The sequence below is a fragment of the Hemicordylus capensis genome, chromosome 1 (genome assembly GCF_027244095.1).
Source record: "Hemicordylus capensis ecotype Gifberg chromosome 1, rHemCap1.1.pri, whole genome shotgun sequence".
NCBI lineage: Eukaryota > Metazoa > Chordata > Lepidosauria > Squamata > Cordylidae > Hemicordylus > Hemicordylus capensis.
In genome coordinates this window covers 168,986,132-169,011,254 of record NC_069657.1, presented here as the reverse complement: position 1 = coordinate 169,011,254, position 25,123 = coordinate 168,986,132, and the positions used below count along the sequence as shown (strand labels likewise).

At 42.8% G+C, this 25,123-nt stretch overlaps 1 protein-coding gene and 1 long non-coding RNA gene across 10 annotated transcripts in view; one reads left to right on the top strand and one right to left on the bottom strand.

The window, feature by feature from the left end:
* The window catches only part of NCKAP5 (NCK associated protein 5), a 930,794-nt gene that overhangs the window by 852 nt on the left and 904,819 nt on the right, over positions 1-25,123 (top strand). Inside the window, exon 1 of one of the 9 annotated variants that reach the window (XM_053253210.1) lies at positions 78-96. The exons of the other annotated variants lie outside the window; for them this stretch is intronic. The gene's annotated coding sequence lies outside the window, so the exon portion shown is untranslated. Of the gene's footprint in view, positions 1-77; positions 97-25,123 lie in introns of those variants that run through there. 9 annotated transcript variants of the gene reach the window in all.
* Positions 1-25,123, bottom strand: LOC128326514 (uncharacterized). Its single transcript, XR_008308091.1, has 4 exons — positions 25,005-25,123; positions 13,014-13,132; positions 9,600-9,854; positions 1-86 (listed from the first exon to the last, which is right to left on the bottom strand). It is a non-coding gene; the product is annotated as an uncharacterized LOC128326514 (long non-coding RNA).

Below are 25,123 nucleotides of genomic sequence, written 5' to 3'. Positions count from 1 at the left end.
TCTTCCAGTTGTTCCATATTGGTATTTCAAATGACAGAAACTTGCTTTCCATCCTTGCTGCTTATCATCGGTCTTTGGAGCTTCACCTTTGTTAATGTAAGGAAAGAATCTTTCATGCTATGGGATCATATTGCACTAGGAGAGATTTTGTTAAATGCACCTTGTTAATCTTTAATGTGTAAGTAGCACTGAGCACATGCCAAATGGAAACCTTTAAGAAACACCCCATGTATCTACTGCCAAAATAAATGCTGGCACCCTACAAAATAATATTTTAAAAAGAATTTGCAACAAACTTCAACATGTGAGTTCAAATATTCCATGATCCTTTGATGCATCTTGGAAAACGTGCAAATGCAAGTTTGCCTATTAAAGTACAACAGTTGGGGGCTGGAATTCTGTATGCTTTTCTCAGACTGAATGGCACTCATTCATGAGGTTGGTCCTGTTGAACTCAATGGAACAGCTTGTTTGAATCAGTATTATGCATCATAACAGATTTAGGCTCATAGTGAATGTTTATGAGCATCTGAGGTATATGTATGATAAATACTGAGAGCTACCTACACAGAGCAATATGTTAATAAGCATAAAAGTTGCGTTTTATGTAGAGCCCTTTAAGAAAGGCAATATGAAACTATTGCAGAGAGAGATGCGTAAGTCTTTAGATCACTTCTCCAAGAAATACTTAAATGTTGGGCTTATTCCCAATATTAGCCTTCCATGATATTTTATTTGCCTGTATCCATCCCATCAAGAATCTCCCATCGAGAAGCATGATCACCCCTCCCCCATTTATCATCACAACAGCCCGGGGAGTGACCCAAAGGCACAAAAGAGCTCTGTGGTGGTGTTGGTGACTGGCTCAAAGGCACTCAGTTAATTTCAAGGTTGAGTTGAAAGTCTGAAGCCAGGTTTCCTTGGTCCAAGTCAAACACTCTATTTACAACATCATGAAGGTTCTTAAAATACAGAATACATATGGGTTTCTGCTACGATATAGCATGAGGGTGGTTGCAAAATGACTCCTAGATAGATGCTCTTGACTAGTGGTGTGCATGGACCATTTTTTGCTATTTGATTCAACCTCAAATCAAATTGCAAAAATTTGAATCAATTTGTCACACCAACTGGCCACTGTCAGCCGCTGCTGGCCAGTAGGGATGTGCACGAACTGGTTCGTAGGCCATGTTGGAGGCCTGCAAACCGGTTTGCTGGTCCAGCGGTCTGACGGACCGTCACGGGGTGTGTGTGTTGCTTTAAGGGCGGTGGGGGGTTGTACTTACTCCTCCCGCCACTTTCCCCCTCTGGCGCTCCAGTTTTCAGCAAAATATTTGGGGCCACCCAAGCCACCAAAGAATTTAAAAAAAAACTTTCTCCCAAAAAACCGTAGGATCCAATGGGGGTTTAGGTTTTTAAAAAAATTAAAATTGCCCACTTTTGTTGGTTGGGTGGTAGGTAGCACCCGTCATGCCCTACCACCCAACCCACTTTGGTGTCCCTAGGACCTACCTAATGGCTGATTCGAGTTCCCCATTGTTCCCTATGACCCAGAATCCACTGGTGGGCCACAGTGCCTGTGTTGCAGTAACATAATTGGTACAAGTTGCTCTCTCTCACACAATTATGACTCCGTCTTTACTTTCCAGCATTGTGGGAGGAGACCTGGTCTTGTGGTAGCAAGTATGACGTGTCCCCATAGCTAAGCAAGGTCTGCCCTTGTTGCATATGAATGGGAGACTTGATGTGTGAGCGCTGCAAGATATTCCCCTTAGGGGATGAAGCCGCTCTGGGAAGAGCAGAAGGTTTCAAGTTCCCTCCATGGCTTCTCCAAGATAGGGCTGAGAGAGATTCCTGCCTGCAACCTTGGAGAAGATGCTGCCAGTCTGTAAAGACAATACTGAGCTAGATAGACCAGTGGTCTGACTCAGTATATGGCAGTTTCCTATGTTCCTGTGTTCCAGCAGCTACCACAGCAGTGCCCTTAGCAGCAGCAGAAAGCATAGCCATAAGCTCAACTACATCAATATCTTCAGCCATATTTTGACTGAGTAAGTTCACCTCATAAGTACATTCATGAAGGACAGGTCTATAGCTACTAATCTGGTGGCTATAGGCCAACTCCAGCCTCAGAGACAAAATGCCTCCAAATACCAGATGCAGGGAAGTAACAGCAGAAGAGAGGGCATGCCCTCAACTCTTGCCTGTGGGATTCTCAGGGGTATCTGGTGGGCCACTGTGTGAAGCAGGATTCTGGATTGGATGGGCTGTGGGCCTGATCCAGCAGGGCTCTTATGTTCTTGCCTTGCAATGCAAAATGCAGATTTTGGAACAGATCAGAGCAGTGAGTGAAGCACGTTAGTCTTTCAAGGCCAGACATGGAGCTCATCTCACAGCAATAACCAAGAAAATATGAGGGAGGGAGCTGAGCTGCCACTGACCAATGCCACAACACAAACCAAACCACAACTCAAAGCAGGCAGGTACCAAAGTTCTGCCTTTGTCAATCTGAGATCCAGCAAAACCAGATAGCTGGTATAACAGCAGCAGCATAGCATATTATACTCACTACAGTTAAAATAAACAACAAAATCGATTCCTGCCTTCCTCTTTTCCTGATGTATCCTCCTCGAGGCCATACTAATGGCTCTATCTGCCTCCCAGTCCCTTTGAAAACATTTTGAACTTCCCTCGTTTTTGGTCCCCCTCACTCTCTGCTCCTGCACAGGGGCACAGTTGCCCATGACAACACTTGATTTGAATGACAACAAGTCAACCAAGAAGCAAGGAGACCTCAAACCAATCTGAAGCCAATGCCAGAAAACCAATCAGGAAGGGCGGAAAGCCCACCAAAATGGCCATTAGAATCACGTGAATCGATTTACATGAATTGGGGCTAATTCAATGCTAACATTAATCAGCCCCTTTATTTTTAAGAGAATTTGATTTGTGTTAGAATAATGCGAATCACCCTGATTTGGCATGAATCGATTTGCACACAAATTGAATTGCACATCCCTACTCTTGACCTAAATATGGCCATATGTCTAAGGCAGGAAGGAACACTACATCTTCCTCAAAATGCACTGATAAATCTTGCATAATTCCTATGAAGAACACTCCTTCATTGCATAAAGAGGCCAAAGTAGTGTTGATATCTTCTTGGCAATTCTTTATGAGACCAAAGACTACATAATGATGACTGGACTAACTGAGAGGTCATCACCTCATTAAATGAAAATCTCCATTAACTTTCCAACATAGTTAAGCAATAAGGCCACATCAAAGGCCAAATCAAAAGAGTTACTGTTTCTGAGGGATTTGTGAGGTATGTTAGGGAAAACCATAAGGAAGCTGAATGGATCATACATGGCTCATTTATTCCAATACATTCGCTGGTAATAATTTTTATTGGGAGGCTGCCGAAAGATGTACATAAAACTTCAGTTCTTTTCTGCTGGGCTACATTCTTAACCTGTCATTGCCAGAAGAAACTTAGTGGATAGACACTGTAAATATTTCTTTGAAAGTATCACAGTAGGTTGCAGAGGTCAAGAAGCAAAAACAAATGGTTTGAAATGTGTAAAATGTTTGATGAGATCTTATATGTAGCAGAATCTGTGTAACAGAATCTTGCATAGGCGGGGGGGGGGGCTATGTCCGGCTACACGTCCATGTCTCCTTTACCAAGCCTGGCTAGGCTTATCGGGTCCGGCCTCAGAGCAGGGATGGGGAGGGGGTTGAGCATCACCCTGTGCCTCCTCCGTCCCAGGCGGCTTGTTCCTTGTGTCTGCCGCTCTCCAGGGGCCCCGGACACTCTCCACCAGCCAGCCTCTTGTCCCCGGCTGGTTCCTTATATGTCTCCTCCCAGGCTATGCATCGCCCACCCCCAATTACAGGGCCAACTCCCCTCTTTATTCCATGTAATTGACAACCCTTTACAACGGTTGCCAATGCCTCTCCCCCCTTCTCCCTCCTCCTGCTCAGACCCCCTCCCTTCGGGAGGCGTGCTGTTGATGTTATCTTTACACGCCTCTCCTTCGGCCTTTTCAGGGCTCTGCTCCTCCACTGCAGCCAAGTTCTTGCCCATTTGTCAGTCTTTCCTCCACTTCACCCCAGCCATCACCCGTCCCTGTCACCTTGGGTTCCCTCACCACCCCGTCCTCGGGGGTAAGGACAGCCGGGCTCACCGGGCAGGCTGGTAATTGTGAGTCATTAGGACAATGATGGCTGACCTTCTTTTGCAAGTGTGACACAAGACACATTCAGAGTATGCATACTGCCACCCAAATGCACTTTACCACCCTAATGCATTCTGCAGTACCTTAGACGGGCTTGTGGCACATGTGGGTATGAGCTGTAAGAAACAATAACAAGTTATTCACTTCTAGTCTACTTGGCTGGAAGGCAAGCTGCATTGTAGCTCAGGAGAGTCAGGCATGAGTTCAGGCCTGACTGTTCCAGAACCAGATCCCTGCATTGACTTTCCCCCCAGTAGTAATTGTGTACATCTATTTGAGCACTTATGCAAGTTGGAAGAGTGACTCATGTATTTTTTTTTAATAAATAATATCTGTATTTAGCTTGTTCAGAATAGCAGATTTCAGTTTTTTTTGTCTCCATGGTTTCAGCCATATGATTGTCCCCTGTGGTTTCAACCATATGATTGATATAAAATGTCTCTTCTGAAGCCCTAGAAGTTAAAGGATGCTTAGACTTGAATTTCCAGTAGTATGGGAATGAGGCTTTTGTACTCTTGTGTACCTTCTTGTTACACTCCACCACCCCACTCTCAATGGCCTTTGCCACTGAAGTTTCTTTGTTTATTGCTTCCAAAAATACAGCATTCTACAATACACAAGAGTATTGTGAATTCAATTAACATATGGAAATTGAAAGAATGTGATCTGTCTCAGTGAATGTGTACACTTTGCTGCTGAGCACAGCTAAACACATGAGCTGATTTTGTAGTCAATTGTAATCAGTTCTTACAGTCCAGGTTCATTGTGCACTCAAAAGTCAGTGCTGCAGTCTTAAGGAGGTAACTATATGCTTTTGCTAACTAGAAGATAGATACCTCCTGCAGCAGGTTATTCAGATTAAAATTGCAGGACAACCTTTATGAGGCATTTGCTATGGGAGAAGTAACAGTTGCACATAGAAGTGAAGTGACTTGATTAACATCACAGTGTATTTGGCACTGACCCTGCTCTCAAATCCAGACTTTAATGGGTAATTTTGCCTGAGCTGGGACTGCAGGATTCACTGTTTATAACAGCAAACAGATGTTCACTTACATTTTTTGGAGCTCATTCCTTTCCTCTTTCTTTTTTCCTCCTGCCTGCATACTGTATTATTTCTTTGGGCTAGTCAGTATAATCACTACCACTTTGTGTCTTTGGCAGACAAAAAATATAACAGTTTAGTTTCCAAGTTGTCTTGTTAATAGTTTGTAAAACAATGTTTTACAAACATTTTCACATTGGCAACAGGAATGGGTTACACATCGCGGTCATAGTGGCTCATGAAAAAACATAATGGAATTGTCAAGGGTGCCATATTTTCCCTAAAAAAATATTTTGTCTCCTAGTAAGTCCAACTCTGTTGTTACTGGGCAAAGTTTCTCAAACTTTTCTTTTTTTTTTATCCCCTTGAAAAGTCCACCCCACATCCCATTTTCAGCAAGGTGGCACCCAAAGGCTGCAAAAGTGTTTGTGGGAGTGATGAGGGGAAACATGATCCCATTGTCTTGGTGTCTGAACCAAAGCTCCCTGTTTTGCCATATTGTGGCAATGTAGCCACGACAGTGCAGTCTGACAAAATGGTGGGACTTGGCCCAGATGTGCATCTGAAGGTGAATGTTAACTTACCACACTATGTGATTCTCACTGGAATGTGTGCTTAAATGCTCATTTAGGTGCATATATCCTAGAGCCTTTGGAGTTAGGTGGTATATAAATTAAATAAATAACATAACCACTAACTTTTCAATCAATGTAGATTCTGAGCCACTGAAAAATTCTAACATGATGAGAATACCAAATATGAAAATTGAATTATCTCCCCTCCATGCTTTAGCTCCAGATATAAATAAAATTATATAACAATGGATGAAAGAATCAAGTTTTCCAGGATACTAAATGAAGGGATAAATGTCCTTTGATGTACTTTTATGACATTTAATTATTCTTCTATGTGCATTGTCATTACCTAGAAAATGTTTAGTTTAATCAAAATGATTGCCTCTAACCAGAGTGGACAAGAAGGCATGGTAGCCTGCTCAGGACTGATTGGGATTATACCTTTCCCCTCAGACCAGCCCATGTAATTAAGAAGGGGACTGTGCCGAGTGTGTACCCATCTTAAACTGAAGACTGAGCAGCAAGAAAGGAGATTCCTTCTCCCTCCTCACCCAACCACCCCCACAGTGATTGGGAGAGGTGGAGGGAGTGCATGGGGAAGCCCCGCCTTCTGACACATGCACCTGATCATCTCCATTGTCTGATGTCAGTGTCGGGGTGTGTGTGGCCAGGGCTGCATGGGCCTCACCTCAGCAGTGCTGGGGCTCAAGCCAACATTGTGCTTAAAATGTTACTAGTATTTGAACCACATGTAGAGAGAGGCAGTTTGTACAAAATGCCTCCCTGCATGATAAATGGTGTCTGGAAAAGAAATCGGAATGGACATCCTCTCAGTGTGTCTCCTTTCTTAATCACATGGGCCAGTTCAGGGATGGGAGTATCAGCTGTTCCAACCTATGATGAAACACACTGGGGTTTTCTGTGCTTACTTTACACACACTGGTCCCAATCCGTTCCTTTGTACTCTTGGTAATCTCCCTTCTTGGGAGAAACCACACTGCATAAGGCAGTAGATTTGGATTTCCCTAGCCTCCCTTTTCAGTCCCCTATGTCTCCACATAGGACTTGTGTTCGTCTTCAACTGGAATAGGTTTACTCATGAGTAAGTAGCTAGATTGGCAGTTGGGCATGTGGAGGGCAAACCCACAGAGCATCTGAAACAACCACTCTCAGCACTAGGTCTTTCTTTAGAAGAGATTATTTTATTAAGCTACAGGAACAAGGAGTTGAGGGTAAAGGAAAGCAGAGAGGTATTAGAAGTAAAATGAAACAGTTTGCTCTCACTCTTAACACTTGTTCTAAGATCCTAGCAGGAATACTTACAGCCAGCGTGGTGTAGTGGTTAGAGTGCTGGACTAGGACTGGGGAGACCCAAGTTCAAATCCCCATTCAGCCATAAAACTAGCTGGGTGACTCTGGGCCAGTCACTTCTCTCTCAGCCTAGCCTACTTCACAGGGTTGTTATGAAAGAGAAACTCAAATATGTAGTACACCACTCTGGGCTCCTTGGAGGAAGAGCGGGGTATAAATTTAAAAATAATAATAATATGTAAAAATAATAAATAATAATAAAATAATAAAAATAATAATAAAATGTAAAAATAATAATAATAGGCAGAATTTACTTGCCAAATCTGGTACAGCATAGGGTGGTAAAGTAGCAGACATAAAATACAGGGGGGTGGGACAAACATCCCTTTGGGAAGCACTCAGAGCGGGGGGGGGGGCTCTGCTTCCAATCTGAGATGAGCCACATGAGGCAGGTTGAAAGCCCTGAGCCAATAAAGAGTTGAGATTCCCTGAAGTACTGGAGAGCCCCACCCCCTGCACTCTCTCCCCCTCTCCCTCTCCCTCTCTCTCTCTCTCTCTCTCACACACACAGCGTTCAAAGAGATTTAAAGTAATGCGCTCCACATGAGGTAGAATATTATCAGTTCAGGTGAGAGGCTCATTTCCCCTGTGCCAGACAGGCACAGATGATTGGAGATATGATCTCTTGAGGAGACAAGTATGGGGCAGATGTGACTTGATCATCCAGGTTACATGGTGGACTCACATAATGCATTCTCATTCTCTCTCTCTCTCTCTCTCCCTCCCTCTCCTCACAGTCCAACATATACATTCTCCAAATCTTCTGTGGTGCAGTGGTTAAGTGGTTAGAGTGTTGGACTAGGACCAGGGAGACCTGAGTTCAACTCCCATTTAGCCATGTAATTCACTGATAGACTCTGGGCCAGTCATACCGCACAGGGTTGTTGTGAGGACAAACATAACCATGTACACCACTCTGGGCACCTTAGAGGAAGAGCAGGATATAAATGAAATAAATAAAATAACTAAATAAACATAAAGACCAGGAAATGCCTTCACATATATTTTTAAAAGAAAATATAGCTTTCCACACTTGGAGCAAAGTTCACAAACCGAGATCAGGGAAGCTTCCTGTGAGGATATGACCTTTGATTTATCTTTCTGGGAATCACTGGAAAAGTTTGTTGCATTCTCATATGTTTATGAGCAGGCAGTTCTGAGAACATGCTAATGACTCACAAGGCCAAAGGTTGACACGCATTGGATTTTTCTTAAAATACTGCATCAAAAGGAAGGTAATCTCCTTTTCTGTTCCAAAGAACCAGTATTCCAAAGTTCACTGAATGGAATAATACATTTAGATGTGGCAAATCCAGATTCAAGCCACTGTCGTAGCCATGGACTTCAGTGGGTGACCTTGAACAAATCCCTATGTCTCAGCCTAGCTTGTTTCACTGGATTGCTGGTGGGTGAATGAAATAAGAATCCCAAGCACTTTTGACACTGAAAAGTACTATAGACATGTTTGATTAATAACAATGGCTGACGTAAGGAAAATTGCTCAAAAGTAGTCCCACTTAAATTAAAGGCAATGCCTAACATGTCATTTTTATACCAATGGGACTACTTTGAGTAATTTTCCTTATCATAGGCCATGTTTGGTGAGTTTTGTGCATCCTGAGGAATATAAATCAAAAAGCACAATGAAAAATTGAAAGTTATTTGTAGATACAATGTTCCTTGTGCCATAATGATTCATGAGTTTAGCAACACAAATCAAAGGCTTTTGCATGCTCTGAATTGCTGTAGGGTAAGGAATGATGTGCAGCAGAATTAAGATTTAGAAGTATCTTTTCAAGACAAGATCGGGAGATTGCTCAACAAATAATAAGGGTGGGGGTGAATTATAATTTTTTTTCTTACTAATCTACTTGAATTTATTATTGTTGGCAATTCAGCCAAATGCTCCCAGATCCCATCAAGTCAAACTTGATTCACTAGGATTCTGTACATATTAATATATAAAACTGTCTAATACTGAGTTAGACCATTAGTCCATCTAGGTCAATGTTATCTAAATTGATTGGCAACACCCTTCTAACATTTCAGACAGGAGTCCTTCCTAAAGCTGTCTGGAGATGCCAGGATTGAATCCTCAGGTCTTATTCATGCAAAACATTCACTTTCCTATCAAACTATGGTCCTTCTCTCTCTCTCTCTCTCTCTCTCTCTCTCTCTCTCTCTATATATATATATATATATATGTTCCTGTATTTCCCCTGTGTAATTTTCTGTTAATCAGTCATAGTGCAAAGAATATGAGATTGCCATAGATTAAAGCTAGATGCTCATATTATTTTATATGGCAACACTGGTAGAATAGTAAACACTTTTTCATAATGTGTCACAGACGACACACACACTTACCATGTAAAGAAGAACCTTTGAAATGTTGAAGTATTATTACATTTAAAGAAGGGTAGAAGCAAGGACATAGCTGTAATTGATCAGGAGGGAGGAGGGTAACTTTTCCTGGGGGAGGGATTGGTCTACTAGTTGACAGCTTGTTCTCTCTCCCACTCCAGCCTCTCTGAAGAAGAAGGTGGGGATGTTCAGAGGCCCATCTTCACCTTTTGACCCAGGGCCCACTCCAGTCTTGCTCAACCTCTGGGTGCAAGTAATCTAAAAATGAATGCGAGAATCTGGTCTCATGCCCAAAGAGAAGTTGAAATTGGTATATCTCTATGCATTAGCTACCACCATTTTCATATCTACGCAGATGACTGTATTCTTTGCAAATTTTAGAAATTAAAGATAATTTATTAGAATACGCAGAGCCGGCTGTACTAGCAGAGATCTTTCTCACCTTTTTCATGAGATCTTTCTCACCTTTTGTTTTTTGCATGGGTCCATGTACTGTATTGTATTTTTTAAAAAATGGATCCAGCACAAATAGAGCTTTGTCACATCTATATAGCAGAGCCGCCTCAGCACAATCGGAAAAGGGAGACATCATGTTAAGAATCAGATGACAGTGATAAATGAAGTGATTGATGAAGTTTATGAATTTTAAATTGCTTCACAAATGTTAGAAGTACTTTATACAGATTAGGTGAACTGAAGCATGATAGTGTATAGGAAACATTTACATATTCCAAAGCTTTTTATCCTGCTTTTCCATGTGCTTGGATGACTTGCAGAATAAAATGTCCAGATACATTACAACAACCGATGAAAAAAACTAAATTGAAATGGGTCTGGAACCAGAAGCCAAAGTAGGTGCTGCAGCAAAACTAGTTGAATATGCTCCACTCTTCGCAAAATATGTCTGGATCAACTGAGGCAAAGGAACACCTGGTAACTTATCAGGTGGCACTGAATAAGTCTGTGGAAACAACTTTTGGAACAAGCAGAACTTACTTTTGTGGCTTTCATCACTGGGTCTTAAGCACCTGACTGTTCCGTGTCTAGCTTACAGCTTGCCTGCCTAAAGTATAATTTATTGACAGTCTCTTAGTCTTTGCAAAGCTGTTTCCCCGAGAAGAGAAAATCATCCCACCGCCCTAAAGTCTAAAATAGAGCAATCCAGTCAACTGAATGGGAATTTAACTTTTCTCGTATAACTTTTCACAGTAATTAATGTTGATAAGTATGAGAACATATCTTTGAAAGGCCTTGGCAAGCACGGTGCATTGCTGTGGTTTGCTAAGTGCTACTCATGCTGCCTTAATGGAATTATTACTTTCCAAACATGTGTGCTTTGTCCAAGGGACCACAATCGTCTTCCAAAGCCAAAGAGCTTTTTCTGTGTGGTGCGGACCGCTAAATGTAGGCAGATTATCATTTGTAGAACTACTACTACTGTGGTAAGCCACATAAATGTTGTGTGTTGTCACTCTATCACATTCAATCCTGCAATTGTACCACATTGCTTGAAGCTAGCTTTCCTCCCAAGCTGGAGATTTGCCTTTCAGAATGGCCTCTATACAGAGCTGTTCTTTTACCAGCAGGATTCGGTGGTGACGTGTGGTGCTACAATGCTCCATGAAAACATTTGTGTGTGTTTGTTCCTTCATGTACTTCCTGTCTTTCAGTGCCCTCAAGGAGGTTCATGATTTAAAATTCTAAAACAAATGAAAGGAGAAGTGATAAAATGGTAGAATGCATTCAAGAACTGGGGCTGAGATCTGGCTTTCAGATAACTCTAGAATATCCAGGTTTGGGTTTCAGTTTTACTTGAGTGCAGGGCAGGAGAGTGGAAGAATCCAAGCTGGAATGAAACTGAGGACAACTTTTTATCTTTTCCTGGGTGTGTGGAGATAGTAAAACAACCCCACGGTTGCAAGGCCTTGCTCAGCCATGATGCTTATATTGGCATGAAGAAAGCATTGCTCCTAACTTGCAATAGTACAGGCTAACCTTAAAGACCCAACCTACTTAACAGAATTGATGTAAGAATAAATAGGATGAGGTAGTCATAGTGCTAACTTCCAGATTAAGGCTACGCTGTTGTGTAAGTAGGGCAAGAGGTGATTTTTTACTCTTTCCCCTTCTCTCTAAAGCCCACTGCATGTCACGAAAATATGTCTGTGCCACAGACATCAGACAATAATTCATTCTTATCTAATCCTAGTATATATAATGTCCAAGTGTGTGCCATGAGATGGTTGCTCACACTCCCAAACCCATACTTTTTAAACAGGATTTTTAGGGGTCTAGAAAATTCAAACCTGATATACACTACTGCTACCTCAGAAGCTCAATTACCTTTAATTAGCCTTACAGAGAGATATTTGCAACAAGGGAATAGCAAGAAAGAGAAATAGAGCCTTGCTAGGAGCGGGGAGGGGGGGCACTTCTCTGGGACCACACTATACCAACTAGCCCAAAGAAATAATACCATATGCAGGCAGGAGGAAAAAAGAAAGAGGGAAGGAATTATATGGGGGCATTTTCACCCATCGTTCTTACTTGTACTTCTTGTCCATCATTTCTGATTGGCACTTTGGCTAGTTCCTTATTTAATTATGTGTAATTTAATAATAATAATAATAATAATAATAATTCTTATATAGAAATTACCTGCATGCAAGGGGAGGACACTATGTACCTGCAGCCCTTGACCTGTTTGTTGCCAAACCACTAGCCCAGCTTCTTTATTGCACACAATTGGGTCCCTTCCACAGATTTGCCCCACTGGAATGCATGCAATCCAAATTCTTGCAGGCAGTCCTTCAAGTTCCAAGTTGTATCTCTAATGCCACACTGCGCTTGTAGACAGGCCTCATCAAAGTGGAGGTCAGGGTGTGGGTGGCCATTCTCAGCCACTGGCTTAGACTATCCTATCACCCCAGTGGTCTTGCTCCCTTAACCTTATATGACAACTACCAATGTAAATGGAAACAGTCAATTGAGACAAAAATAGCATCCCTGGCTTCCCCCCTTTATTCTACTTAATATGGGCAATGATCAGGCCAAAGCTTCTATCAAACAGTGTATAATGGATATTTACCCTCCTCAGCGTCATATCTTAAATTCGAAGTCCTAAAACATAGGAAGGCATTCATCTTGGTACATTGGCATGGCCTCCCTTCAGCTGTGCTTGCAGACCATTTCAGAAAGATCCCACTTGCAGAGCAACAATGCCCCTGTGGCTCCAGGCAGATTGAAATAGCTCAGTCCTTATCTATGCTGCTCAGTGAGCCTTGGTCCCTGAGTCTGACAGGTAGAAATACTTATTTGAACAACATACTTTACACTCCGGCCCACTGCCTTTCCTCTATCACTGGAATGTCTTGCTTGTTGTTTGCATAGGATTCAATGTCATAAATTTATTTTTACCTTTAACTTCTGCAAAGGAAGACATTGCCATATGCTCATCTCCCTTGTGGTGTCTTCCTAGCTCCTTACACTTACTATCTTCCTCCAGCGGCTGTCAGGCAAGACAGGAGCCATAGGAACTAAGAAAAAAAATAGGCAAGAGCAGTCTGTTAATGTAACAGGTAAGGAAAAAGGAGTATCTTGCATTTCCACCCTGACAATCCTATGTTTGAGCTCACTGCCTCCTAATAGTATCAGTCTTCGCTGCTCTCTTTTGTTCCCTCCTGTGTCTGAGTAGCAGCAGAACCTACACTAAAATAACCTGGCAAGCAAAATCCTTTATCTGTTGTATATGTCTGACCCTTAAGGGCATTTCTGAGAAATACGTAGCATAGGCAGGTCAAAGCAGATGTTGGGAATAGGAAAGGATGAGAATGTTGATCTTAAGTGGTTTGTGTGCAACTTTTTAGACTGGTAAAGTAATGGTAATTTTAGAAAGTAGTTTTGGTGTTTATTTGAGGGCAAAGAAAGAAGGTAAACAAGACTCCCCAGTGTGCCTCTGTTTCTAGGAGTGGGGGCATCTCTGTAGAGGAATGTCATGTTTCCTATTTACGTTTAAGCAGCAGGCAGCAGCAAACAATTGTCAAACTTTCCTGGAAGCTAAAATGGCTCATGGCTGCCAGAAGATGCACAACAGTCTGCTACTAACACTGTGATCTGGTAAAAAAAGCCTCTTAACTTGCAAGACGGCTATATAGCATGACAAAGCAGAAGGAGCAGATGCTCCTAATCTTAGTTAATTCAGGTCCTCTTTGAAGAGTTAAAGTAACCCCAGGGGCGTAACTACTATTAGGCAAGGGGAGGCGGCTGCCTGGGGGCCCCCATGCCTCGAGGGGTTCCCCAGAGGCAAGTCACATGACTATATATTGTGAAGTAAGTGTGTGTGTGTGTGTGTATCAGCAAGGGGCCCATTTTAAAATTTTGTCTCTGGGCCCACTCCAGCCTTGTTATACACCTGAGTTACCCGAGTCTGTGGTGCGATGCACATACAAGTGTAGCTTTTGAGTTTCGTCCCTTGAGCACAGAGGGAAGCAAAGTGCATTAGAAGTTTAAAATGTATACATGTATGTGTACTGAAACATTTGGGGATGGAGCTGCAGCTCAGTGGTAGAACACATGCTTTCCAAGCAGAAGGTGCCAGTTTCAGTGCCTGCCTGGAATATTCAGGCAGGACTGAGAAAGGCCCCTGGAGAACCACTGTCAGTCTGTGTAGCTAGTACTGAGCTAGGGATTCTCAACGCTGGGTGCCCAGATGTTATTGGACTTCAACTCCCATAATCCCCAACCAAAGGCCATTGGGGTTGGGGATTATGGGAGTTGAAGTCCAATAACATCTGAGGACCCAATGTTGAGAATCCCTGAGCTAGATGAACCAATGTTCTTGTCTGGTATAAAGCAGCTTCATATCTTACCACAGGGCAGGGCAACTGGAGAGAACCTGTACTAGCTAAGATAAAGAGCAGCTGCTCCTTATGTTTTATCATGCTATACAATGTAAAGAGCTCCATGAAGAGCATTCACCTTAGCTCAGGATCCATTTGCCAGTACTTGGCTCCAAATCCAGACTACAGGAAGTCCCCAGCTTACTAACAGATTGTGTTCCAAAAGTTTGTTTCTAAATCAGATGTTCATAACTCAGAGCACATATCATTCCCAAGAATGATGACTTGTTTGTACGTGCCAGCTGGCATTTGTAAGTTAGGGACTTTCTTAATGTAATATGTTATGGAGCTTTGTTTGTAAGTACAGGTACTCAGGGAGTACCTCAAGTATCAGTGCTAAAACCTTCCAACTAGAAGATTAGCTCTGCCTTGTGGAAACCATGTGCTAGCTGTGAAGGTGAAAGGAATGCCACCTCCTATATCACTGTCAACAAAGGGAGAATTTGGTGGAGCTAATTTGCTAACGATTGTACCTACATATACAACTACTCTAGATTATCATGGAAGTGATGAGTAATGAAATGGCCCACTATTTCATGCAACAATGATGTAGCAAGACCACAATTTGCTTATTCTCCTCATCTCTGGTTACTACTTGTTGCATGTATGGAACAGCACAAAATAATTGCTTCTTCTGCTTATATTATATAAGTGGACATACTGACAGTCCAATGACATAAATCTAAAATTAAGTCTTCTGGGTCCCACTATGCAAATGTCATAGCCTGATGAAGGTCATGATGAGAAGCCTGGTTTGGCCTTTCCAAGGCCAGTGCTACCACAGACCTTTCCCTCAGTTATTTGTATTTCTGATTCCATCCTTTCCTTGTTGTAAGATGTGCTTAATATCAGCTAGAAATGTCAGGAGTTATCCAATGTTTTAATTATTATTAAACAAGCCTCTTTAACTCTTCTATGCTATATTGCTCTCATTTCTCCCTCCCTCCCTATCTCTCCCCTGTATAGCACTTTACAAAGAAAGAGAACAAAAAAAGATATTCAGTTCTTAGTCATTCCCTTAAACTATGAGGCTGTTCTCATGACTGGGTGGGGCAGCAAGCGGGTGGTGGAGAAGGCTGCTTAAACGTATCCTCCCTGCAGACTATTGCTGAGTCCTTGCTGGGTGTGCTGATCACACACTCAGACAGTCACCAGCTACTCCAGGCAGCATGGAGGTTTATGGGCCAAGACATGTAGTTCTGGCCCCTGGAAATCCCACAATGCACTGCACGAGTGTGCATTGTGAGGGATCCCCACAGTGATGGGCAAGCGCTGTTAAAGCACCAGCTAAAAGCAGCCAGCACTGCACTCGCTCCCCTAACCCTGTTTAAGAGGTGGGCTCCCTAGGTGGGTTTGCCACCCAGGCACAGCAGGGAGCTGGTCGGGTCACACAGGTTCCCACGGGCAGCCAAGCCCAGGCTTAGCTGTCCTAGCCTGGTCTTGGCTGCTTGTGAGAACATCCTCTATATGTCTTCTGCTCTTCTGCCTACATCTCTAACTCTTTTACCTAGAGTTACTTACATTGTTTGCATATTAGACTCAGATGCACATGAATGTTGCCACATACTGCAGAGGGGTGGAGAAGTGAAGATATCATGCCTTACCTACACAAGAACACAAGAACAGCCCTGCTGGACCAGGCCCACGGTCCATCTAGTCCAGCATCCTGTTTCACACAGTGGCCCACCAGATGCCGCCGGAAGCCACAGACAGGAGCCGAGGGTGTGCCCTCTCTCCTGCCATTACTCCCCTGCAACTGGTACTCAGAGGCACCCTGCCCTTGAGGCTGGAGGTGGCCCACAGCCCTCTGACTAGTATCCATTGATAGACCTCTCCTCCATGAAGTCATCCAAACCCCTCTTAAAGCCATCCAGGTTGTTGGCTGTCACCACATCCTGTGGCAGAGAGTTCCACAAGTGGATCACAAAAGGGAATATTTTGTAGCAAAAGACTCGGGGCGGGGGGGTTATTAAGAAATGATGGCAGAATTTAAGAAATGATGGATATGTTTTCCAAGCTCCACAAAGGCTGTAGCAATAATCTTGTGTCACTGTGTACCTATCTCATGGAGCAGCTGAGGTGGAGATGGGCAGGGTTAATAAGTCAATGGGTGGTCTCCACCTCAGTTGTGTAATGGGATAGGCACACAGTGGCACAAGATTATTGCTACAGACTTTGTTGAAGCTTAGCTAGGTGCTCGAGATAACAGTGATGCTGACTCAAAATGATACAGTTTTGTCCAGTTGACACAGTGCCTCAGCTAGGCAGTAAGACATGTGTTTATAAACCATTGGGGAAATGCTTTGTGATTCTTTGGCAAGATGTGAACAATATATGAGAGACTGCTATGAATAATAAAAGAAATCTAATGGTATTTTGCTGAAAATAGGCTTCCAAACTATAAAGGGAGGGGGAGCCCAAAGAAATTAGTCAGTCCCTTTGCACTATACTTGGCTCTCTCAGCAAAGTACTCAAATGTGCCAAATATGAGTAATTTTGAAACAAAGGAATCCATGTATGGCTTCTTGGTTCCAAAGGGAGAAACAAAGAAAGTTAGGATTGGCAACTGACATGCATTTGTGGGACTGATAGATCCCTTCTTGTTTCTGGTCTCCTAGCTGAGCTCTTTTAAACTTCTGACAGGCACCAGGGGAATGTTTTCTGCAGGCAACCTTAGCATCTCTCTCTCTCTTTTCTTTCCCCCTTGAACTGTTTCAGGACATACTTCGGCTTGTAGGAGATTCCTTTCGGCCTCAGGGAATACCAGAATGATATTCCTGAAGTTGAGGGAGGATGGAAACTCTATGATCTCATCTTCCCTGTTACTGCACTTCCTTTCCACTTGGTAGCATAAAAGCAGCAACGTAGGAAGGCTGGCGGCGGCCCGTGTAACATAGGGAGGCTGGTGGCGGCCACTGGCCCACTGTGTCTGATGCGGCCCTATTTGGAAGGGAGATCAGACCACGCTGCATTGGGCAGTGCGGGACGGAGTGACTCTCCCTGCCTTAAAGGCTCGTGGCCCCTGATTGGGGGCGGCCTGAGTTCTTTGAACCCATTCGCCCAATGGTGGCTCTGCCCTTGCATAAAACTGTATTTAGTTGCAATCCTAGGCACAAGAAGTAGCACATTTTGCCAAGAAGCCACTTCTGGAATTGTAACAGCATTTTCCATCGCTTCCTGTAATAAGCCAATTGGGAGAGGGAGCAGGTGAACCTTGTGCCCTCATGCTATCGGTGTATGGCCTTTAAAGGTATCCCCCTTTCTTCAGTTAGATATTTTTGTACAGCATCATGCAGCTATTGTGTGCATTTCCTCAAGTTTCCAGTACTTTCTCACTCAGCTGCTTCAGCTGCTGACATGGAGAATCAAGGCTAGAGCTTCTGAAAAAAAGCTTGCCCTCCCCTATTGCCTCTTGGGTCTTAAATGACTGCATGGACTTAAATGGTATTTAAGACATAATCCTGAGATGGGTTAAGTGGTCATAAATGACTCACCTAAAGTCGCACAGAAACCACTGAGAACAGAGCCCAAATCTAATGGGCTCTTGACCAAAGTATTTACAATTGCATGATTATTCTTTTTCCAGTTTAAAAATCAGGCAATGTCTTTAAATTAACATCTTGTGTCATGTTGGACATTGTTCTGCATTTTATAAAGCAAGATAGTGTGGAGTTGTGGGGGGGGCATGTTTGGCATTTGAAAGCAGTATAATCTTCTACCCCCACCCCGCACTGGCCCCTATTTAGATAGGAATCTAAATACTATTGGGTCTGATGACCATTGGCTTACAAAATGGGGACTTTAGTAAAGGAATGCTGATTGCACATTGGTTACTGTTCTGTGGGCCAGACTAAGGCTAGCAAGATAAAAATGGTGGATCACAGAAATGGTGCACCTACAGATATTTGAGGAGCTGATAACATGTTTTGTCAACTAACCCTTTTTTCAGGAGGAAAAAAAAGAGGGGATGGAGTAAAAATAATCTTGTGACATAGTCTCTCTGTAGCAAGCAGCCCACTCCATATTTATATAGTAGGGATTTCTGTATTTTGTATTGATTTGCATCTTAACAGCATTATTTCTAACTACGTATTCATTCCTGCTTTGTGCTCCCAACCATTCAAAAATTTTAAAATTATTCACAAGCTGTATTGCAGCTGAGCACCTTTATAGAGATAACAGCAACAGAACAACAAAACAGACACTCTTAGTGGTATTAAAACAGAACCGCTCCCATTCAAAATTAGTTAAAAATGGGAGAGGAGGAAACACATAGCCAGCATGATTATGCTCCTCTCTACAGTCTACACATTGAACCTATGGAGGGAAGCATGAAAAGAGGATTACCCTCTAATAGTGAGGGAGAAGGAGCTAAGGCACAGTGTTCCTTATGGTGAGTGATATGAAAATTAGAGGGTTCCTGTTTTTATCTGTGACATGCTGGAAGAAATAGGATTTGAAATAGGATCATGGATGCTGGGACCTAAGGGATAGAATCCTGGCCCTATGGAAGTCTGCATATCATTCCTATAGATGTATGTTGTTGCATACTAATTTTATGCAACGGCAGATGTCCCCACTAACTGTGTGGACGCGAATGGGGAAGACAGGGGCTTAACTATAATAGGGCAAGGGGAGACAGTTGTCTGGGGGCCCACTGCCTTGGGGGGCCCCCCAGAGGCAAGTCACATGACTGACTCCCCCAACCGCGCACCCGCCCGGGCTTCCTTCAGTTGTATTCATCCTCCAAAATTGATGTGGGTGTTAAGACCTGGAGCTACCAGAACAGCAGGTCTTTCTCTAGTACCATTAAATGAATTCATCATCCACAACACTCCAACCTTGCTGCACCCCTGGGGGAAGAAGCATCCCTGTAGCGGACTGCCTCTTTAACTCTGCAGAACTGATTGTGCAAGGGGGGGAGGGCTGCACAACCCTGAAGGAAATGTTTGTGGAAGATATTTCCCCAGAGCTGTGCAGGTAAAATGAAATTGGCAACAATTGCCCCCCTTTGTGCAATCAGCTCTGTGGCGCAAAGGCAGTGGTCTGCTATGGCAATGCTTCTTCCCCTGCATAGTTGCACAATTAATGGAGATGTCGGCCGTTATCTCCAGAAGTGTTTCATGTTCTGAGGCTCAGGTGCAGAAGACAGGAAACCTTCTTCCATAAAGAGTCATCGATTCTCTATTATGTCTGAGAGTTGAAAGTTAAAGCCATGCCACTAAAAAAAAAAAAAAAATAGCTACCAGTCACATGACTCACGAAACAATCAAAATAAAAGTTTCTTTCAGTCACAAAAACTTGCTCGAAAGAGAGAAATTAGAATTCTTTCAACCAAATAAATTCTGTTCTTCTCAGATAATATGAAAACTGATGTCACTTAAATAACCATGGCTAGAATTACATCAATGCAGCTATGTATTGCCCAGACCAGTCTATAAAAAGGCATTGTGTACAAGTTTTTGCTTTTCATGCCAGAAATGCATTCTTGGAACATAACAGCAGCCTTTTTTATTTAGCCATTTAGATAATAGTTTCTCCATGAACTTTCATAACATTTATTTACTACCCTAAATGATTAGCCTGAGTGTGTTTGGAATTTTTCAGCAGCTAGGTTTTTCATTACATTATTTAAGTATGTCAACATTTTGTGGGAAATAATCTTAGTAGGCAGATTTACATGAATTTACAGGCTTCATTGAGAAGCACAGAAGAGGCAAACTAGGGGTCCTAATAAGGGGAAACATGCTGACTGGTGCAATTGTGGGCATGTGTAGTGGGACGGGGGAAGTGAAGGTCAATCAATTAAGAAATGCTAAGTTTTAGGGTCAGATGTAAATCTAGCATCCTGCTTGCATGACAAAAATCTGTGATCAGGAAACTGTGACAAATTTACAGTGCAGTCCTAAACATGTTTACTCAGGAGTAAATCCTGCTATGTCCAATGTTTATTCCCAGGAAAGTTTGCATAGGAGTTCAGAACTTATCCCTTGCTTGATTAACATTACTGATAAACTGAGTGATTTTTTTTAAAAAAAAATAGTAATTTCATGTAGCAGTATGTGTAAGAGACCATTAAAATGGTACATTATATCTGCCCTTCATTACTCCTGAATAAGATAACAAGTTACTTTCGGTATCTGCCAGTCTTGGGTAACTTGTTGGATTTGGGACTATAACATCCCTGGCCACAATGGCTAAAGACCAGGGGTGATGGGAATTGTAGTCCCAAAACAACAAGTTAGCCAAGACTGGCACTTGCAAATCCTTCTCAGTCAGAACTGATGGTGGAGATGGATGGCATTCTGAATTCATTGCAAAAGTAGTATATTTTGCAGTTGTGGTTCCGGATTTCACCATAGCTTGCATCAGGATGTTGTAATTCCAAAACAACATAAACCTATATATACTCATATACCACCATGGATTCAGTGTGTGGCTTAGGACCAAATATTTGAGACAAATGAAATAGGTGATCAGATTTTTCATCTCTTTACATTTTAGTAAATAGCAACCACAGGATTGAGAAAAGGGAGGAGCCAGCTGTCAAGGTGCACGTTGGCACCAACGTTGTTGGGAAATGTAGCCGGGAGGTCCTGGAAGCCCAGTTGAGGTTGCTAAGTAGCATATTGAAGTCCAGGACCCCCAAGGTAGCATTCTCAGAAATGATACCTGTTCCACATACAGGGTCAGTTAGACAGGCAGAGCAGAGGGATCTCAAGGTGAGGATGAGACATTGGTGCCAGGACATTTAAATTTGTTAGGCACTGGGATACGTTTTGGGGCAAGTAAATCCTGTACAAAAGGGATGGGATCCACATGAACCAAGATGAAACCAGACAGCAGGCAGTTTTAATCAAAAGGTCACAGAGCAGCTTTTAAAATGATGCCTGGGGAATAGCCAACAGGAACTGGGTACCAGTATCCAGTTGAGCAAATGCCAACCCTTAAGGTGTGAGGGTGTAAAAGATTCAGATAAAACAGAAGGGGACAGAGTAGAACCACATAAAGAGCAGACAGAAGGCTGTGCTAGCTGGTCAAAGAGATCAAGTGGCCAAAAGAACAATAGCACACACCAGGTTAGAGATTGTGTATAAGTGCTTATATGCCAATGGCAGAAGCCTCTGGGCCAAGATGGACAAGCTGGAGTGCTTGCTTGCTAATGAAAACATAGATATAGTTGGCATAACAGAAACATGGTGGAACAGTGAGAACCAGTGGCAAACTGTTATCGCTGGATATAAACTCTATAGAAAGGACAGGGAGGGGCGCCATGGAGGTGGAGTAGCACTGTATGTTAAAGAAGGGATAGAATCTAACAAGCTAGAAAACCTAGGTATACCGGAGTCCTCCACCAAAGCACTCTTGGAGCAGCAAGAATCTCAACCTAGCTGTCCAAGATGTCACAGAGAGCCTTTTCCCAATTTTACAGTCTGAGCAACAGAGCTGAGAATTGCATTTGCAGCCTCAAAGATGCAATGCATACACTTTACTACTGAGGCCTCAGACCCTTGCCCTGCTTCTTACAGGCACTTCAGAAAATACTGAATGCCCAGACCCTTCGTGCTGTCAGCTGCTAGCACAGTAGCTAAATAATTTAGCCTAATATTTTGGGACTGTTGCAACAGGAGGATCATATTACTGTTTGAACATTTGGATTAAGTGCTTTCAGCACTGCAATTCTAGAAAGGATTTGGAAAAAATGTTCCCTAGTAGTTGATCTAAACACTAAGAAAACTGGACTTCACACTCTAAGCTGCTTCAGTATACAGTCGCCTGTATTTTAATCAGCATGTTTAGGACGTGGAGTCAAAACAACATGCCCCTGCTTGCCACACATATAAAACTGTATTTATGCACATTTATTCCTTCTTACTCTCATATATTTTTGTTTCCTCTCTTCTTTCTCCTCCCTTTTGTTACTTCACCTAAAAGAGTAGACTGCAAACTTCCCCAGGCAGGGACCTACTTTTTCTTTAGTCCGGTTTCTTTGTAAACTACCACATAAGCAATTTATTTATCTGAAAGTTTCCCATTATCACCACTTACACGTATCTGTTTTGTTTTGATATTATTTTTTAACTGTAGTATCTTCTTCCCCCAGAATGGCTTTACTACCAAGCCAGAGGTTGCCGGTTCGAATCCCTGCTGCTATGTTTCCCAGACTGTGGGAAACACCTATATCGGGCAGCAGCGATATAGGAAGATGCTGAAAAGCATCATCTCATAATGCATGGGAGATGGCAATGGCAAACCCCTCCTGTATTCTACCAAAGACAACCACAGGGCTCTGTGGTCTCCAGGAGTCGACACTGACTTGACGGCACAGTTTACCTTTATCTTCCCCTTGGTAAGGTTGTTAGGCATACTCACAACCAGTCACTTTGCTGGCCTGACCTTGAGACTGAAGGAGCAGGAGACAAGGTAGGTTTAGAAGCCTTCTTTATTCAGACAAGACCGCAACACGCTCTGGGCAGCTTTCACTTAGAAAACAGAAAGCTAAGCCACACCCAACCAAACACCTAATCTTTTGCATTTATATTTTTTATTAGTTTTCTATATACCAATGTGACTTCCAGTTCATCTTTCAACATAGTTATACTGTAACATCTATATTTGCTCTTGTATAAATATTTTCTTCATATTTTACCATCATAAAACTTTAGTTTCATTACTCAAACAAATTCCCCAACTGTTATTTTTACATTTCAAGCCCCATTGATAAATCCAAGTTTACATTATTTTTTCCTATACCGCAAAGAGGGTTTCCAGTTTTCAAAAAAACTTCCTGAATGGCCATCTCTTACTAATACAATAAATTTAGAAATTTCTGTTTTCTTTCGGGATTTCTTCATTAATTAAGCCCAACAGAAAGGGTTCAAACACCTAATCTTAAAGAGACAGGACATATATACTACACCCCCTTTTAGATTAATACAACTCTTTGTCGATTCCACTGTAAATACTTGGAGCCAGAGGTTCAAGCACATGAGTCCCATTGGGGGCAAGTCTTTATCACTTCCCCGTGACAAAATCATCATATTTGGTTCAATGATGTATAACTCTGCCACTCCTAGTATGTAATACAGTCTCTTGAGGTACCTCCAACTCTTCTGGAGCTTCAGATAGATATCCACCACTCTGTGGTGCTGATTCCAAATTACCCTCTTCATTCTGATCTGGTGATTGTATACAGTTCTGTGGTGCCAAGTCTGAATGGTCTGCACAGCCATGGTCATTATCAACACCAAATGTGTCATCACATGACCCAGTAGTAGATAAAGCACAATCTTTTCTTAAATGTCTCCTGTTTCTCCTCAGTATTGTTCCATTAGAGGTTTTCACTGAGTATGCTCGTGGCTCATCCCTCCCAGCTGTGACAGTGGCTGGTATCCAACCTGTCTTTGTCTGGATGTAAACCTTTTCACTGACCCAAAATGGTGGCAAGGGAGTGGACCCTTTATCATAGTACAACTTTGCCACTGTTGAAGTTGATGTAAACACACTGATACTCCAGTAATTGTAGGGGCCAATACTTTTGATGTAGCCGGTAATGTGCTGCATAGTACTCGCCCCATCAACAGCTGAGCGGGTTCAAAAGAAAGGCCTGTGACTGGTGTATTCCTTAAAAAAAAGTAAAGCCAAATAAGGATCTGCACCATCCTGCATTGCCTTCCTAAGCATATGCTTGACAGTCTGAACCATACGCTCTGCCAGCCCATTTGACTGAGGATAATTGGGGCTTGAATGAGTCAGGATGATGCCCCACTCCTCAGCAGACTGTTTCATCACTCCGCTTACAAAAGGCACATGATTTGAAATAATCTTCTTTGGGATCCCATGATGGGTAAATATAGCTTTCATCTGTGCCACAACTTTAGAGGCTGATTTATCAGGGAGATGGATAAATTCAGAATATTTAGAGTAGTAATCTGTTATTAGAAGATATGAATGGCCTTCCCCTTTAGCTGAAATATATCTGCTGCAACCTTTAACCAAGGAAGATCATGAATCACGTGAGGTATCATAGGCTCCCTATATGCGAGCATTCCCTTAACTTGGCAAGAATGGTAGCTATGGACTTGCTGCCCTCAGCACAACTCCAGTCCAAACTCTGAGGGTGATGATGCACTTTGGCTCCAGAAAGCATCAGCCATAAGGCAGATGCTTTCCATCTTTGCTGACCTATTGTCAAGACTCCTATTTAAGGAATCGCCTCCCTCAAGCCATATAGCCCTTTAAGGTTGGTGACCACCCCTGTCCCCAGCAGGTTAGAGGAAGTCCAAGCCAGTGCTCCCTGAGCCATACAGCATCTAGGGACTGTCAAGGACCCCTCTTCATGCTCAACACATGCCTTAAGGTGCTCACTGACCTTTTATTACCCCTGAATACTGCATTGTACCTGCCGTTGTGACCAAGAAACTAACTAGCTAGAGGGGTTATAGTGAGAGGTAGGCAAAAAAGACCGATGATCCCCAGCCAATCTGCTGTGGACCAAAAAAATTCCTACCTGGGCCCCCAAAGGGGTGAGCAGCACAAACCCGCACTATATCCAGAGAGGGAGGGCGGGCCGCTTCTCTAGCTGGAATGAGGAAGTTTGGAGGTGGGTGCCGTAACAGCCAACTAGCC